Source organism: Botryllus schlosseri, chromosome 1, assembly GCF_051294905.1.
Source record: "Botryllus schlosseri isolate E-star chromosome 1, Bs_hap1, whole genome shotgun sequence".
Classification (NCBI taxonomy): domain Eukaryota; kingdom Metazoa; phylum Chordata; class Ascidiacea; order Stolidobranchia; family Styelidae; genus Botryllus; species Botryllus schlosseri.
In genome coordinates, this window is record NC_137236.1 from 25,949,412 (window position 1) to 25,962,938 (window position 13,527).

Below are 13,527 nucleotides of genomic sequence, written 5' to 3' on the forward strand. Positions count from 1 at the left end.
TCATTGCCGAAAGCAACCCCTGTTTCCAATCTGGGCGATTTGTATAATGACTTGGTGCAAGTAAATTAGTGTAATCAGATGCATCGATCTTGACATTAAGTCCTTAGCCCGAAAGTTTCATAAGTTCGCACAATAGTAGGCTGCCTATGTCAAATAACTTTGGTCAGCCAGATAAAGATGCAATAGTGTGGTATAGCTTAGCACAGGGGTGGGCAAACTACGGCCCGCGGGCCGCATGCGGACCGCCATACCGTTCTGTGCGGCCCTCGAGAGTCTAAAGAAACTTTTTTAAAATATTGATGAAATGCATACTAAAAATCGAATTAATGCAGGGACTTGATTAAACTTTTTAGTATATTTCACCATATTTTTAAGGAAGTGGTTCTCAAACTGGTGGGCGCGTCCGCCTTGAGCGGGTGAAAGCATTTTAAGAATGGCGCGAAGCTGAGATCAACTGAAAAATTTTTTCGCGCTCCACGCGATTTACATCCAATTCACATTGGTTGTTCTGTATTTAGTCTCAATTTCATATTTAAAAATCTCTCACCCACAGTCGTAGCGTTCCCTGCCATCAAACTAGAAACTACCCGTTAGGTTTGCTAGCATCCTGGTTGCGTTTTGTGATATGACGATAAAGGGGACACGTAATCTTTCACCATCGTAAGGGGGCAAAGTTTGAAAACCACTGTTCTAAGGTAAATAATTCCTAGATTATTTTTTATGTTTAATGTCTGGCGCGACAGCCCGATAATAAAGCTCACGCAGTTTGAAAGGTTCAAACTGCTAAAAATCACAGAAATCCTAAATGAGATTGACGTAATTCGGGTCACGAGTGTGATTTCAGATTGGCCACTCCAGTTTCAATTTTTTCAGTGAGGTTCTTATAAAAAACGATTCGCGCTTGTATATAGGTAGATTGGTTCTCTGTATGCGTAGAATTAGGGTATTTATATTTTATCCACACACTGTACAAGCGTGTTTGAAGCTAACATGGTTATGATGCTGTCAGCATTGTGTATCCAGGAACTGAACCAAAAGTGGAATTAACAAATCTATGAACCGGTCGCTGCTGACAGATTTAAATTTAAATCCTATTTTAAGAATCGGTACCACCGACTTTCATCCGTATAGTTTTGACAAATTGGTTGTTGAGGTCGACCAGCCTATGAAATCTCGCCACTGTTTCTGGCGCATGTACGATATCATCAACGAAATGCTTGGTTTGTTTTAAATAAGCATCTACATGTCCTCACTATATAGTCAAATACCAATATTGCGTTTCGGTTTATAATCCCAATTTTATATAGTGCGGCCCGCGAATGGATTCAGATGTTGAATGCGGCCCGGGAGCTCAAAAGTTTGCCCACCCCTGGCTTAGCAGGTATGAATGAATCTTAACTGACACAAGAGACACACAATATGTCCATACATTGTAGGTCTGATACAAGCAAAGTTTCCTAATACGCTGCAGTTGACTGTGTCACCTTAAATTGGACTTGGGATCATTGTCCCGCTATATAACTCGACACGTGCCGGTGCCATATTATTGCCCAGCTATCGTTACGCAATGTATGCCACGACGTCGTTCTATCGTTTGTCGAGTACTTAACGCGAGAACTGTGAAATACTCGCAGACTCATTTATAACAGCTACATCCTATTCTCTCGAAATATACTTTGTGTTTGAGTAAACATCTGTGGATTGAAGAACTCGCAAACCTCCGTACAGGACTTCCAGTATGTAGCCAGCAAAGCTAACCTAATATATAGGCTATCGGTCAGCTACTCCGTTTTTTACAGGAATGCCGCTAAGTCCCTCTACTGTTGCAACACGAATACGCTATAGGTGAGTTGCGATGCGAATAAACTTGAATATTGTTCTCCGAATTATGTGCATAATCTAAAATCATTGCAGTGTAATTTATTTAATTCTAATTTTAATTTACCAGGGATAAATTTATTCAACTAGAAGGATACTGCAATAGGAGTAGTCATGAAAGCAAAGGACTATATTATAGTCTAGTGATGTTGTGTATTTTCAGCCGGGTCACAGACCAAGATTCATAAGAGATTACTAAAGGTGTCCGACAGTGCTGCTCAGCTATACGTTTTATCTGGCCAAGTTCAAAACCCAACCAGATAATGCTTGTTTTCCGTTGTCTGGTGCTGGTCAATGGTGTTTGTGGTCACTCACATCACATAAGAGAAATTATTATAATCTGGCTAATATGAAACATGATTCATTACAAATTACCGTAATTTTCCGAACATAGTGCGCCCCCATGTATAATACGCACCCTTAAAATGACGGGTAGATTCTGGGAAAAAGCCTGTACCCATGTGTAGTACGCACCCTGCATTCGCAGTACATGAATGGTTGCGTTTTAGTACACGATGTTGTTCTGTTTTGCGATGTCACTGTCGTACAATCATGACATAACCATCGCTAATCATAATACAATAAGTACATTGTCTCTAAACGAGAGTAGATAGTAGCCAAAGCCTGTGAGGTCGGCGACGCGATAGTTCAGGCTAGCGACACACGACATCTTGCGCACGAAGCCTATTACAATTACAGATGCGATTGCTGGGGCCAACGGTTATGTCGGTCGCGCCATCAGTATTGTTGGAGATGCGACTGATTATGCAAGCGATTATATCCTGCGCACATGGCCTCTTGTGTATGCGATTGTTTAAGGCCTGTTGTTGAAGCGAGAATCAAAAGGGTTGCCGTGCACGCTTGTAGCAATCAGCGACCTGATTTCGCTCGGGCACAAACTGCAAACCAACTCAGCAAGAGATTGCGCGCTTTACAGACAATTCTCGTTAATTAGAAACACGCTTTTCGTTAATTGGCAACACGCTTCTCTATTTGGCCGCGCGTTACACTCTATAATACGAATTACGGGTCCAATGGCTAGAGCCTCTAGCTCTAGCCTAGAGGTGATGCGCGATTTAAACAAACATGAAGAAAGGTGTGATTTCAAGTTTTTGATCGAGGGATTTTTTTTCAAGGCTTGCTGTGCACATGTATAATACGCACCCCGCTATTTAGGGCAAGAAATCGGTGAAATTTTTCGCACTATACATGCAAAATTACGGTAAGAAATCATCAACTCAGTAAGGTTGAAGTTTTTCATGGATTTCTCATACATCAGTAGTCTATTTTCAATTCAGGACTCCCCTCTTCTATCCTGCTGTCACTCACACACTGTAATCCATCAGAATCATTCGTTATTCTGCCGTGTCTTACACTTTACTGCTGCATACTGCTTAGTTTGTAGTCAAAGTACACAAGCAGCCAAGCTCAACTTTCACTTTTGTAGTCTACTACGAAACAAGGATAATAATAATAATAACTATCATTCATGCAGCATGTGCCATCGCTGTAGCGAGTTTCTTACTATGGCTCGTATAACTACATTTTAATCAACAGGATAAATATGCATTATGCGCTCCATCGTATCTCATTCAAACACAGTTGATTCGCACTTTCAATACATCTTTTATCAACTGTGGTCTACTGTGGTGGACGATTTTTCCATTATTCGAGGAAGTACGTTTTTGATACATAACATAGGAAACAGTCTGTGATAATTAAATATCCATGGAAACAGTCTGAAGCACGAATGCAAAATTTGCTGTACAGTGAGGCCTTTTTCTTGATTTTCCGTTTTTTTTTTGTAATCCTGCATCCATCATTAGCTTGAATAAAATGAGACACACGACGTGCAATGTGAGTGAGGGACAACCACAATTTGATGTGGAACAGTATCCCGCCGGCCATCCGACAGTCGACGAGCCTGTCCAGAGGACAGTGTCCACATTCAAGTCAATATACAAGCAATACTAGTCCACCCTCAAGATTACACGACCACGACCTGACCTATCGACAGGGTTGCCATCGACATTTTCCTAAAAATAAGGACAGACGAGAAATTAGATCAGCATGAAAAAGCGTTTTTGTACATACTTTGTATTTATACGAGCCGTGGCATATCACATTCCATATTTTTCGCCAGAAACAATCTGCTCCAGCAACTTCTTGTTATTAGAAAGTGCTTCATGGGTCTCACGACAGCTCAGGCCTAGGTTCCCCTTTACTCGGGGCCGAAACAGCACTTTGTCAGATCCCCCCTTGTGTTTTGGGGTATAAATGTGAGTTGAAATAGCGGTCTTTCCTATGGCCTTCAGGCTAATGGCACAATTGCAGATATTGCTATGCGCGAAACACTCGTCCTTCAAGCTTCGTTAGATACCTTTGATTTCTCTCTGGTAATAATCGTCACGAAAAAACGTTTTTACGCCTGCTCATTTTAACTAATCAGATTTAGCCTTATTAGTAGCTAAAACATAATTTAGATCAATTTATCAACGAATTATAGCTTTACTACTTTATAAACCAATGTGTCGACCGCCTTTTTTTACTACGCGATAAATGCTGCCTTCCCAACAGCTTGAGCTTATTCAGCAGGAACCTCTGCTATTGCTGTTTACTGCTCAAATGAAGTCCGCTGCGGTAGCTTGGTACAGACGAAACTGCTATACTACCACTACCACTTACTATCTCATTACTTAGAAGACAAATCTTGTGGTGTGTACGTCACGAGAGTTCCTTTCATTAATGATGTCATAAAATCTCAACGCAAAAGCATAATTTGAGAATATTATGCAACACTGATACCAGAGGAAGACGATCAAAGTTTTGTAGTGGTTGAAAATAAGACAAAATAAGGACGCAAGTCGAAAATAAGGACATTTCTTAGAAATAAGGACAGTTGAGTTTTCTAAGACGCGGCCCTTCAAAATAAGGACAAATCTTAGAAATAAGGACGGTATGGCAACCTTGCCTATCGATCTCACCTTCCATGACATGCCACTCCATTTTTATCGCTTGCTTTTTCTATTTCTTTCTTCTTTTACTTTTCATTCAGTGTGTATGCCTCCTCTTTAAATCGCGTAGGCCAAGGCGGGTGTCTGATTCCATCATCATCATCATCATCATCATCATTGGTTTATTAGCAATTTTATCAGTTCAATACACCACAAAAATGCGATACCATGAAAAGACAGGAAGATGTCGAAGCCACTAGGAGTAGTCTATGGAATCAGACACCCACCTTGGCCTAGGCCAGTAGTCCCCAACCTTCTTCATTTCGTGCCTTCCTTGGCCGAAATTTAAGCCACAATTCCCCCTTTAGGATAAATCTGACCGACGATTAAAAAAGGTCATTTTTACAGCGCAAACACCTGTTGACTGAGAGAATAAGACGGGCGGTGTACCGAGTGTTTGTTTCTAGCAGTGCTGTAATAACACTTGTAGACCTCCAAAAACAATGGTCTTGCTCGCAATCAAACAAATTTTGGAGCGCTTGACTCAACAGACCCCCACACTTCCATTTGTGTTTTCGGCTTACCATGCACCAATCGCTAATATAATTGTTGTGAAAAATCAGTATGCATAGATTTGCTGGTCTCGCGATTTTTTTTCAAGTTTGCGTATGCATTTGACCAATAATATTGGTACTTTCGTATATAGGGTTGACCAGACTCGAGTCTGACTCGACTCTCCATTTTATGACGACTCGACTTGACTCGAGTCGTTTTCTCAAAATACGGAAATGACTCGACTTGACTTAGGTATTGAGTCGACTTGGACTCGCGTCATTGAGCATGACTCGAACCAAGCCATATGACTCGAGGCTATAAGACGGCCAAGACCGACATTTCATTGCAATTTCGAAGAACAGTACAGCGACCACCCTATTGGAGTTTCGTCTATTGATCCTGGTACTTTACAATGCGACAAGAACCTGCTCAAAGTGAGGGAAATTAGTAGGCCTATATCATAAATCCAAATCATTCAATATCATCAAACAGTGTTGTCTGGGGTGTGACTTGGACTCGGACTCGAGTCATAATACCATGACTCGGACTCGACCCTCTGCTCTGTGACTTGGACTCAGACTTCACTCAATGGTGAATTGAAAATGACACGACTTGACTCGAGACAAAACTATGAAAGTGAGATTGACTTGTGACTCGAAGCCTCGTGATTTTGTTACAGCTCTGATATATAACATACACGTGATCAGATTCCCTGCTGGAGCTCATTGAAATATAGGACACCCATTACGTTTCGGCAACATTGCACCAAGTTTAATATGTCTTTTTTTTCGATCGGGTAGCTGTTCTTTGACTTGAATCGATGACGTTGGAATATTTTGTCACTGTCTGAAAATGTTTACTTGAAAATATAAGGTAAATACTTTCACTAGAGGCCTTGTTATGATAGATTCGGCACAACATTGGCTCGCTTAGGATATAGTTTATTGAGAGGCCGTCGCTGGCCTACAAAATTGTCTTGCGAACTGTAGCACATCTGAACTAGTTTGAAAAAAAGGGAATTTGTATGTGAAAAAGAGATTTCAAATAGCATTTGAACATACTTTCAGCAAATAAAAACAGCCATGAGGAGCATACGCTCGGATATAACTGGTTGACTACATGAAAGTTCGGACATGGACAATTTGGAAAATCATCTACAATTCTAAAGTGGAATTCCTCCCTAAAATTGCAAAATTCCCCCAAGGGGGAATTCGTCCCCGGTTGGGAACCACTGGCCCAAGCGATGTAAAAAGGAGGCATGCACACTGAATGAAAGTAAAGAAGATAGTATAGAAGAAGAAAGCGACAAGGAACAGGGCGGCATGTCATGGGAAGCGAGATCGATAGCTCAGTCGTGGTCCGGTAATTTTGAGGATGGACTGTATTTATTTAGTAGTAATTGCTTGTATTTCGACTTGAATGAGGACATGCTCGTCGACTGCCGGACGGCCGACTGGATACTGTTCCACACATCAGGTCCGGCATATTTGATGGAGCGATGATCTTTTCGGTCGATCATATAATATTTTGACGACGTGAACGCGCGTGTGTTGTACTTGTGCACGTTTGATTCCGAGGTAAAGAAGTCATTGAAATATCCGAGGCAACGACCGCAGTGAAACTGATAACTTGGTGATTTCTAGTTTCCGCATATGTTCTATATTTAGGGCGCCGAATATCTTCAGCAGCGACTTGTTGGATTGCCAGCTAGGCCCCTTCGGGGCCCGAGCTATGATTCGAGGTACTTTATGCTGTAGTTTTTGCAGTGGCTTGAGTGCAGTTTTACTGGCAGCCCCCCCAACAAAGGATGCCATAATGTAACTTCGATTGGATTAGGGATTTAAAGAGTATAAGAACAACCCATGCTGGCATGAAGCGCCTAAGGCTGTAGAACAGGCCGCATTCTAGTGATAATTTAGTTTCTGGGGACTGAATATAACTCTCCCAGGACATGTTCCAAAGACTACTCCAAGTCGTTTCGACACCTTCCTATCTTTTTATTGTATCACAATTTTTGTGGTGTATTGAACTGATAAAAATTGCTAATAATCCGAACTGAACTGAATAAAGAAGTAGGAGTAGCCTTTACGTCGTGGGCATAATATCTTTTCATCTGCTTTACACGACCACGCGTCTCGGATGTGGTCATTTAGATGTCATTGTCTGTTTGAGTGAGTCTATCTGTTCAAGGCACACAGTGCAAAATGCGATAGCAATTCACGAGCGATGTAGTCAACAGTATTCAACAATAGGGGTAGCCTATGTCGAATCGACCAATTACGGTCTCTCTATCTGACATCCATATCGGCTGAGTAGGCTTGCCCCATGTAACTTGATTTTGACCTTGTCATTCTTTAGGCGGATTTCCTTTGCTATTTTCGTTCGATTCACTGTATTTGCCCTTCATCGGCCATTCTATGCGCTATGGTGACACAGTGGGCTAGCAAACGAGCGACACAGGTGAGGGTTTAGGACATAAGCACTTAGAACAGTGGTTCCCAATCGATGTGGGAATTCAATGGTTTCTGGTGGGGAATAGACGCATTTGCTGAACATTGTATACAGGACAGTCTAATATATTTACGGAGACACATGCGCATTGCGCAATTACCGTTACCAGTTAACTGCTCTCTCTCAGGAATGTATGTATCAATAATTATAAAACGCATTTTTAATTCTCGATAACCAATGATGGCGTCACAAACGCATCCATCACGACCAGAATGACGTAAAATAACTCGTTCGTTAAATTTTGAGGGTTACCGGTATCGGTTCTTAATACGTTTTATGTTGCAGTTACAGGTGATTGTCTTGCGTACTGGTGTGGTTGCGTGTCTTGTGTACTCAAACAAGCAAATAGCTGCTCCGTAATGACAAAAGTTTTGGGTATGGAGATAGAGAGAGAGAGAGTTTTTATTTTCATCCAACCAAAATACATAACACAGGGCAGTGATGATGGTACAGTGGTAGGCCTATAGTGGGGAATGAAGACTCAGAATAAATGTGAAGTGGGTTAATGGAGACAAACAGGTTGGGAACCACTGCCTTCGAAACTCACCGGTTTCTTACCAGGGCCATAAGTTGCGGTGGAGTAACCAACTACGCCTATCTCCCGTACCCTCCGTAGAGGGATAAATGTGTCAATATTGATAAAATAGCACTTTCGGCACTGAATAAAGTAGAATTCGGCTACTATACTCAATTCCAACTATTGCAATTAATACTGGCCTTGGATTCGAGGACTCAAATCGTTGAGCCGAGCCTAGAAACAATTGCATACCTGGACTTAGGAATACACATGCACAAGCACACTTCTACTGACTAGTAGAAGCGGAACTATTTAAGTTTTTCGTTGATAATCCCCGGATCAAGGATAATCCGAGAATTATCAACGAATAACTCCGCTTCTACTAATCCGAATTGACTCAAATTTGTTTTGCATCGTCTTTGAAGACAGCTCAACAATTTCATGGGGTTGACAGAAAAATTTGAGAATTTTTATTTTTTTATTTTTAATAATAATTTAAAAATTTCAATTCAAGATTGCACGGCCTTTACTGGTTGGAATTGAGTCAAATTTAGTGTGCATCGTTTTCTTGGACAACCTGACGCTTTAGTCATTAGACGAGTGCGATTTGGAAAAAAAGTTTTTTTTGAACAACCCTACTGCACATGCACAAACCAGTGGCGGCTCGTGACAATATCGGGTGGTGGGGCAAGGGCTGCAAGCGACTTTTTATCACGATGACGTCACAATGACGTTTTCCAACATAAACAAGTAACTTGTTGGTACGGTAACATGAATTTCCCGACAACAGTGATTTTAACGTATGTGCCACGAGAGGTCTGCCGGTGAGCTGTGCCTTCAAGTGTGGTAACTGCGTAAACGGCGTACGGAACAAAGATTCAACACGGTTCATGTTCGCACTTGACCTCACTAATTATCTGCAGAAATGGAAATGACTATAACTCAAAAGATTTGTAAGCCTAAATGGAAAGGTCAACGAGTTCGGACACGTACGCAATTTTTATCTCGTAGATTCGGCCTGTCATATTGAATCAAAAACATCATTCTGAAGAACTCGGAAATTCGGTCTCGGTACAGCATAGGAGATGTTGGCCTTGAAACTGGAGACTGTAACACGACACATACGGCTTACTGTATATATGTCTGCTGCGAAATCGCCTATGCAAAATATATTACCGAATAAATACGTGGATGAAAGCCGTAATCTTAGTACACTGTTACATGACATCATCGAGAAGTAGCCTCATGACACTTTTTGGTATGATGCACTGTCAAAATTAATACGGACAGACCAACACCGAATTTTGCGTAAAATTTACTGAGGAATAGGCTGATCAAGGGATCAGCTGTTAGTCGCCAGCTATCGCGCTTGACAGGGGTGAAATTGACATTGCAGAATATAAAGTAAAAGTAAATATTTGAATGCAAACCGAGAATGTTAGTAAACTGTTTCATGATATCATCATCTCATCACTAGGGCGATTTTTTTTTGACCTAAAAAATGAAAGATTTTGACCTAAAAAATCTAAATTTTGACATTTTTTGACCTTAAAAAACTAAATTTTGACCAAATTTTGACCTAACGTATGCAAATTAGGTGTTTTCCCAAAAAAGGTTAGAATTTTACTACTTATCCTCATTTCTGGTTTGAATTGTCTGTCCTTACGAAGTAGTTTTCCCTGAAAAACTTGTTTGACTCAAAAACTGACAAATTTTTACATGACGAAATATTATTTTAAAAAAATTTGGCCCTATGATGAATTCCAGCACATGATGTACTATGGTGAAAATAATTAAAATATGTTGTAGTACAACGAAAGATACTTTCCTGCATTCTCGGCAGGGATATCTAGATATCCCTGATTCTCGGGTAAAAAGTGTCTGTCTTTACTAAGTAGCTTGCCAAGGATGAAAATGTGGCGAGATAGCGTAGTGGGATAATCCACAGCTACAACACCAATGGGTTTTAGGTTCTAGTCCGACCGAGGTCAAGTATTGAAGGTTTATCTAGGTTTCTCCTCGCCATCTCATCCGCGTAAGCGGTGTCTTACAAAAAGCATAGAAGTGGGCCGTGCTACAAGTCGGCACATACTCGGCGGATACGGAATCGAAAATAAGGAATATCGGCCTGGTGTAAATGACCATTGTAGTCGACAAACACCATGAATATTAAAACAACAACAGCAAGAAGAATGGAGAAAGAACGTTCAACTGTAGCAGCTATTGGCTGGCAACACTGAAGTTGTGCATTCGTACACTGCAGGTGACACACCGTGTTGCTTCATTCTGACAATGGTGTACATCTCAATTTTTGTATGAACCATGCAATGCCTACGCAGTCTTGCTTCACTTAGAATATTGCGGTACGTTGAGCATAACACCGTGTCAACCTATTTGTTTCATTTGACTGTTTATGATTCACAATGAGCAGACAATGCGCCGTCTGCCACGGTAGGCCTATAAAGTAGGCTACAAACTGTAAAATGTCAAACGATAAGTTCACCGATTGCGCAAAATCTACGATACAAGTAAAATGCAGGTTGCAAAAAATGTTGTCAATTTTGACATTTTTTGACCTAACGCTAAAATTTTGACCTTATTTTGACTTTTTTTGACATGTCAAAAAAAAAATCGCCCTACTCATCACCTATCTCAGTATGGAACACAGTTAACGTTAGCACAGATACACCAGCTTTTGCGTGAAATCCGCAATGCGTTAGGTAGGCTAAAGTGTTAGATCAGCGCACATCTCTACCATACTCGACCTTGATAACAAAATTACTGCCATAATCATTGAGTGTCAACCCTGAGACTTGGCACAGCGTTCGATACTAAAATCAAGACATACCGTGCAAAAGCTCATGACGGATCTAGGTAAGGAGCATCGTTAAAATCAATAGAGACCAATACCGGGTTTGCGTAAGATCTGTTTGCGATAAATGACGAGTCAGTTCTCACTCGACTTAGGAAAAGAAATTACCACCAACATAGTTCAGTGACAAACTTGAAACTTGGTACAGCGTTCGATACTAACATTAAGATTTACCGTGCCAAATGTCATGACCGATCTCGGTATGGAACATCGTCAAAATCAATGGATACCAATACCGGCTTTTGAGTAAAATCTGTTTGCGATACATGACGGATCAGCACACACTCAACTTCGGAGACGGAATTACTACCCTAAACTTTAAGTAGAAACCCTGAAATTTGGGGCAGTGTTAACTATCACCATCACGACACGACATACCAAGTTTCAAGAATTATCATGGTGTGAAACACCATCAAAATCGACCTATACCAGCAAAGGTCGACTAAACGCATATGACGGTAAAACCGAGTTCAGACATAGATACGATTGTTACATCACACCTTAAGGGCAACAGAGCTATGTTGCCCCAGTTGCTCGGCAATTTTATGAATAGGAGAGAGTAAATCACCGTTTCTTTATTGTGCGCGGCTTTGAGAGAATAGACAGTGAAAGCTTGTCATGAGCGCTACCGGGGCATGCCCCGGCTATACATTCGCAAAGCAAAAACACAGAAGAGAAGTCGATTTTCTCAGAGACTTCGCTATATATGGGCATTTACAAGCGAACTAATAAGAAGAATGCGATTTTCGCTGTGATTTCAGTATATATCGATTGCTGGGCATCTTAAATGGTAAAGAATTGTTATTGGACAGAATTTTAGGTGGGGCAATGCCCCAGTTGCCCTATAGGACGAGCCGCCACTGGCACATACCGTCTTTTCTCGCTCATGAAATCTTTATGCGCTGCGCAAATATACCTGCCCTGAGCCATAATGACGTGTCATCCTGCTCAAAAGTGTGTTTTGAAATCGAGGAATTTTGGTATTCTGGAATGATGTTGGCCTTGCATTAGCGGAAGCAGTTGAATTTACTCGTACATACACAAAAAACATACATTCACTGCAACACACGCGTCGAATCTACAATGTCTCTCGCTGCACAGTATAGTTGTTGTTATTTGTGGTATTCATGGTGTTTTTCGACTACTATAGTCATTTACACCAGGTCAATTGTCTTCATTTTTATTCCGTAACTGCCGGCTTGTACCACGGCGCACTTCTAGTCTTTTATAAAACACCGCTTACATCAGGGGCGGGCAACATACGGCCCGCGGACAGTTTTCCGTCTTATATGATAATGTAGCCCGGGGCTACAGTCTGCCGAGATTCCCCGCTACTTGCTTACTACGTAAAATTTTAGTGACTGTATGTTATTCCATACATGTATGCGCACTGAGCAGCGTGCGAGAGTGAAGCTTACGCGTAAGTCCGTCGAAGCGGGAAGACTGGTATTATCGGCATTTACGATGTACTCAACCCTAATATCGTTTGTGGTAATCATGGTGTTTGTCGACTACAATGGTCATTCACACCTGGATGATATTTCTTATTTTTGATTCCGTGGCCGCCGACTGGTAGCACGGCACACTTATAGGCTTTTGTAAGACAATAAGCCAGGGATCGGCAACTCAAAATGGTTCGCGGGCCACTTTTCAAAAGTCGTAGAAGCCGCGGTCCGCATGAATTCAATATCGAGATAAAATAGGCCACACAGTGGAACAACGACCCTATCTCATCACCCACTCAGCCCAAATGAATTGATATCTTGGTAAATTTGGGTTACCGGGCTCATCGAACGCCTTCAAATCTTAATTAGTGAATAAACCGTGTGTCGATTGATCAGTGAGAAGCAGACAGGGCGGCGCCTGTATGACAATGCTGTTCTCAAATCCACATTGTCTTCGTCATTATCGGCGAGAAATGGCTTTAAAGTGACATTGCTGTCGTTAAAATATATTCATTAAATACGATTTACACCTTGCATATGGGTATAAATGGGGAAATAATGTATCGATCCAGCAATCCGGCCCGCCAAGTACTTAATTTTCCCTTATCCGGCCCGCCGACTGGAGAATTTGCCGCCCCTACCTTAATGCACGAAATAGCGAGGAGGAGCCTAGATAAACCTCCAATACTCAGGTAGGCACCTCGGTCGGACTCGTACCCGCAGCCCATTGGTGTTGCAGCTGTGGGTTATACCCAGGCCGTGATACTTTTGGCATATGCCAAAACTGCCAAAAAT